The sequence below is a fragment of the Rhagoletis pomonella genome, unplaced genomic scaffold, assembly GCF_013731165.1.
Source record: "Rhagoletis pomonella isolate Grant_MI unplaced genomic scaffold, Rhpom_1.0 Rhpom_scaffold_00003, whole genome shotgun sequence".
Taxonomy (NCBI): Eukaryota; Metazoa; Arthropoda; class Insecta; order Diptera; family Tephritidae; genus Rhagoletis; species Rhagoletis pomonella.
In genome coordinates, this window is record NW_023458557.1 from 28262724 (window position 1) to 28268685 (window position 5962).

Here is a 5962-nt window from a genome sequence, read left to right on the forward strand (position 1 = left end):
GTTTTCAAAGCTGTCCGACTAAGATATATGAAGACAATCAAAGTTGTCTGAGTCTGATTAAGGAGGAGCGTTTAAGCAAGAGATCTAAACATATAGATACACGATTTCATTTTGTTAAGGATTATGTTGACAAACAGCTAATATCTTGTGTATATTGCCCATCAGAAGAAATGTTAGCCGACATGATGACTAAGCCACTATCAGCAAGAAAATTGGAATATCTAAGCGATAAAACGGGCGTCATATGCAAATGAGGAGGAGTGTTAAATATTTTTGGATATACTACTACTTTACATTTGCATATACTTGCTATATGTGTTTTCATCAAGTTAATTTAATAATTTGTCAAAGAACTTTTTTCATGTAATACAATTTTTTCTTCATTCTTGTTACTGAATCTGAACTGAAATAAAGAATTGTTTCAGTGCTGTTAAATACTATTTGTAAGAGATACTATATACGAAAGTTGTACGCTTTGATGCCGCACACGTCCTTTTAAATAGCGGGATGTATAAGAGTCGTCAGCTTCACGAATTCGTCAAAGCAAGCTAGCTGCAAATCGCTTGGTGTACAGCTGTGTTGGTAGCTAGGCGTATGTACGCTTAGAAAAGAGAAAGAAGAAGTTTGTTTACAATTTGCCGGGTGCGTGCATGCATTTCATAAAAAAAAACGACAAAACAATAAAGTCCGTGCAAATAACACTAGTTTACACGAAAAAAGTACCTCGATAAAAAAGTGCTTTCTAGCTTAATTTGGGGTCGCTTTTTAAAGAATCGTTTTTGCGATTTTTGCAAAAAACCTGTTTTTCGTGTCTTATTCCAGTTTTTCACCGAAATCTCCGAGGAAGTTAATGTTATGAAGCAATACATATATACATTTTTAGAAAGGTGCAGACCCCTTCTTTACACCAATATGTCATTATTGGTAATCTAGTGATTATTACTTCCACAGCAGCCGTTCAAAGTAAAAAAAATTGTAAACTTTTAAGCTTTTTTGGAAATGAATCAGGTTTATTGACTTTTTCATAAGATAACAATTTTTAATGCAGATATATATGATAACAATTTGAAGACAATTCTGTTACATACGATTTAAGCTAAATATTGCTTCGATCGAAGAAATGTAGAAGTTATGTTTTTAACATTTTCACACTTCAGGTCGAAAATATGACTTTCGCTCAAACTTCTTTGTTTGTGTTCCATTCTGTCTTTTCGAAGTTGCATCCAACAATAGTCGCCCATCATGGCCTGATCCCAGAAACCTTCATACCGCTTTTCGATAGTTGCAATGTCCTGGTGAAATCTTTCGCCATGTTCGTCGCTCTCAGCTCCCAAATTCGGTGGAAAAAAGTCCAAATCACTATTGAGCAGGTGCATTTTCAGAGACATCCGAGCACCTGTAATAAATAAAATATTTTGTAAATTATTAAATAGTTTTTTAATTATTTTAATCCATACAAGGTATAACCGTTGAAGATATTTAGGTATAAGTCACAAAAAGAAAATTGCATGGATTTGCACAAACTTACATTTAACCTAAAAATACTTCACACTCACCAATGGTATTGAAGTTTTTCATCAAATTGTCAATCAATTTACGGTCGTTTTTGCTTCTCTGCGCTTAAATGCGCTTGTATGCGCTTAATCGTACAAAACATGTGGCACATACAGAGTTTGGAGTCCAATGTTTATCCCGATTCTTGGCTTGAATTCCAAAATATTGTTCATAAGCAGCTAAAATGTTTGTGGTTATTTTTTTCCAAGCACTTTGTTTGAATATGTACAAACCACAAATAAAGCAAAACTTATCCGGTGAGTGATTGCACATTTTGGGCTTTTTCATTACAGCAAAAACGTCATTCTAAAATACGAGAGAACACCAAAAGGAACAACTGTCCAACAAAAGTACGAAACGAAATCCTATGACGTTTGTCAACTACCTAACGGGGCAGGGAAATATAGCGGAAGTTCAATGTCGCTCAAGCAGTTACGTACAGTGACGAGCAAAACTATAACATGGTGTAACACTTTTTATTTCAGCCACCGCTATATTTCCAAGTTCTTACGACTTTCATCCTTTTGTTGTATATTCTTGTTGGTACATCCCTACTCTCTATCTCATAACGATTTGAAGTCAATACAACAACAATAAAAAAACCAGCAGACAAAAATGTAAATTAAGGCAGATGTTACAGATTTGCACTCACTCTCGGTTTTACATTTGAAAGTTATCTCTTACTTAGTTGGAAGTCAGATGACTTTTTTCTGTATTGTAATTTATTGAGTGGCAAAAAATTATGGAATTTGTTACTTGAAAATGTTAAGACTGAGAAAAAATATAGCCTAAACTGTTCCCAAGGACAAAGGAAGTCTGTCAAAAAATATAACGGTACGATATCTTGTGAACTTAGCAGCAAGTAGCGATGCAGCCACTACTACAGAAGCAGTTAAGGTATTAAACTTTAACGCAAATCAATAAATAGGGAGGCGAACAATTGCCAAATTGAGCGCAAAGGCATCATAAAGAATAAAAAAGCAAATTTGATCAAAATACATGTGCGAGTGTGGCAGCATTTTGCTGCATCGCACGAAAACCGAACCGTTGCCTATTGGAATATGTTAGGCCGTTCAGAATGCAATAAAAAACATATTTTTAAGTTTCAATTGCAGGTTATTTGGTCTGACAAGACTAAATTAATCGCTTTCAATCAGATGGCCGGGCATGGTATTGGATCAAAGACCCAAATTAAGCCCATGCGCATCATGTAAGGCAAACTGTGAATCACAGTGGTCGGTCAATAATAGTTTGGGGTTGTATTTAAAAAATTTTGTTTGTCCGTTAGTACACATTAGGCGTAAGTAACAGTATCTGTTCATATTTCAACAAAATTTGCAAGATGTAGTCGAAAAAATGAGAGTTTCTGCTGAAAAATCACTCAAAACACACTGCACATGTTCCCAAAGCCAGGATACAAAAGCAAAAATTTGCTAATTTGAAATGATCTCCACAATCCGCGCACATGAATCTCATCGAGAATTTGCGAAATCAACTAATAGCGCTACTTACTAAGTATCAAAGTCCGTAAAATCGAGTACATGAGCTGTGAAAGCAAACTAAGGATATACCTCCAGAATTTTTACAGAGATACAAATAAGGTATGCCAAATCGCATCCAGGAACTGAGACAAGCAAAAGGGTACTGAACATTGTGTTAACAATTCTTTTTTTCGTGAAAATTGTCAAAAAGTTCTTAAAAATATATGAGTGCAAAACTGTAACATCTGTCTTAATTTACATTTTTGTCTGCTGGTTTTTTTATTGTTGTTGTATTGACTTCAAATCGTTATAAGAGAGGGAGTAGGGATGTACCAACAAGAATATACAACAAAAGTGTGAAAGTCGTTAGAACTTGGAAAGATAGCGATGGCTGAAGTAAAAAGTGTTACACCATGTTACAGTTTTGCCCGTCACTGTATTTTACCGACTGGAGATATTTCTGTTCCCCCGTACAACGTTTACTTTGATTCAGCATATAAATTAACACAAAATATACTTTTTTTGTGTTTTTTACCATTTTGGTAACATTCCGTGGATATGGATTTACCCCAGCTCCGCTTCATAATTTATTTCTGTGTAAGGGCGTGTGTGAATCGGTAACAAAGTTTGCGGCAAGTAAATTTTTGACAACTATGAGGTGAATAAAATTTCAGTAGCTCATGAGGCTAGTGAAATTTTTGACAAATGCATAGAAAATTTTGACAATCGCAAAGACTGTTGCTGTGAGTAATTTTTCGTAAAACAAAAGCTTAAATTGATGAAATGCTATCAGTGATGGTAGATGTTTTCTTAAAATATTAATTTCACTTCAATTTGTAATAGTTTATTCGGAATAAGTCTGCGGTTATCAAAAATTTACTGCTGCCAAAAATGATTTCATTTCACACAGCAGATTGGCAAAACTGTCTCACCATAGTAAAAACATTATTCAACAGCTTTCCCCATAGAAGTTTGTTACCGATTCACACACGCCCTAAGTGTAAAAAAGGGAAATTTGAATGTCGGAAGCTGAATATGCGTCATTTTACAAAATACGTTATAACTTCAACATTTTTCGTCCGATTTAGACAATCTTTAGCTTGACTTGTTTGTTATAAAATTATTTTGAACTAAAAATTTCATGTATAGCACAAAAATAAATTTCAATAATTTCCAAAAAAGCTCAAAAAATGACAATTTTTTTAACTTTGAACGGCTGCTGTGTAAGTAATAATCACCAGATTACTAATAACGATATATTGCTGTAAACAGGAGGTCTGTACCTTTCTAAAAATGTCTATCATTGCTTCATACCATCAACTTCCTCGGAGATTTCGGTGAAAAACTGAAATAAGACACGAAAAACATGTTTTTTGCGGAAATCGCGGAAACGCTTCTTGAGAAAAATAAATGAGTGTCATTTTCGTTTTCAGCGACCCCAAATTGTGCTACAAAGCACTTTTTTATCGAGGTACTCGTTTGAAACAGAAAATTTGTAAACTAGTGTAATAGAAAAGTAACTGAAAATTAAGATAATTCTCTAGTATAGGGTAACAACTGCTAAAAAGGGTCCGTAAATGTCGGGAGGGGTATCAATCGACGCGTTTCGGTCCCCGTATTAACAATCCGGGGGCGGAAGGTTAATATTATTAAAAATTTAAAAGTTATTAACAAAAAACTTTGTTAAATTTCGTTGTTTGGTATGGACAATTACCCCGACAAAAATTCCCTAAATCACCTCTTCTCACTTTTTTACCACTACCAAAACGTCTCCCGTTATTGTTTTATTAAAACAATATCATTTATTCACTACTATTTCATATATTTCACTAATAAAACAGAGTAAACAAACTTTGCGCTTGCCAAAATTTTTATAACCTAAAATCGCTAGTATTGCCACTTTATTTCACATTTCATTTGCGCTATTACCCTCAGTTGACATTATACACTTTTTCCTCTTTTTTTACTTTCATCTAAATAAAATATTCTTACCAAAATATAATAGCAAATTTCGCTATACCATGGCAGCGCTACTTTTATGGTTTACAGTTATTTCGGGAAATGTTTAGTAGCTGACCATCGTTTTTGGGTGTGGGCGGAGGGGGAGGGGGAGTTAATTACAAATAGAAAAAACAAGTTTTTATAACAAAAAAATTTTCTTTTTAACAAATGTATTTTTGCGTAGAATTCCTTTCTGCGTAGGCGGCCTTCGGCCGCGCTTTAGGATTATAACCCTTACGAAATCGAATTCTCCTTTTGGTGTGCACCAAGTGGGGCTACCGCCCCACTCCTATTCTCCTTAAAGCAGCCACTTCACTAATATATTTTTGTATTCCCCTTCACTATACACTTTACTCGATTAGTTATAACTTTCTTTACGACTTTAATATTAACCAATTAATCACAATTCATTAAATAAAAACACCTTCAAAATTACGCGTCTGACCCTACAAGAATTGGGTGATGGAAACTAACACATTCTCATTTATCTTACTAACACATTTTCAAATTTTGCGTTGGTTAAAAAGAGACCACTAAATAAGGCCAAAAGTCGGAGGAAGACGGAAGATCATATGTACACAAATGTTTACATCACGTTTTGCATATTGCTCTTAAAAAGTTGATAGAAGTACTTGATTGAGATCTCCATCACCAGTGAGTATCACATGATCAATCAAATGACTATCACTGTTCTTGTAGTCGACTTTGTCGACTGTCAAACTCCAAAATATGCAAAAGAATGAGAGACAAAAGAAGATAGGATATAACCCAGTAAGCACTAAAAATATACAAAGGTGTTCTCTGCAAAAGGTGTTCAGCTCCTTTTCTTCGCAAAACAGAAAGAGGATTCTACTTTGTGAGGGTTATAATCCCTAAGTACGGCCGAAGGCCGCCTACCCAGAAAGGTGTTCTCTGCAAAAGGTGTT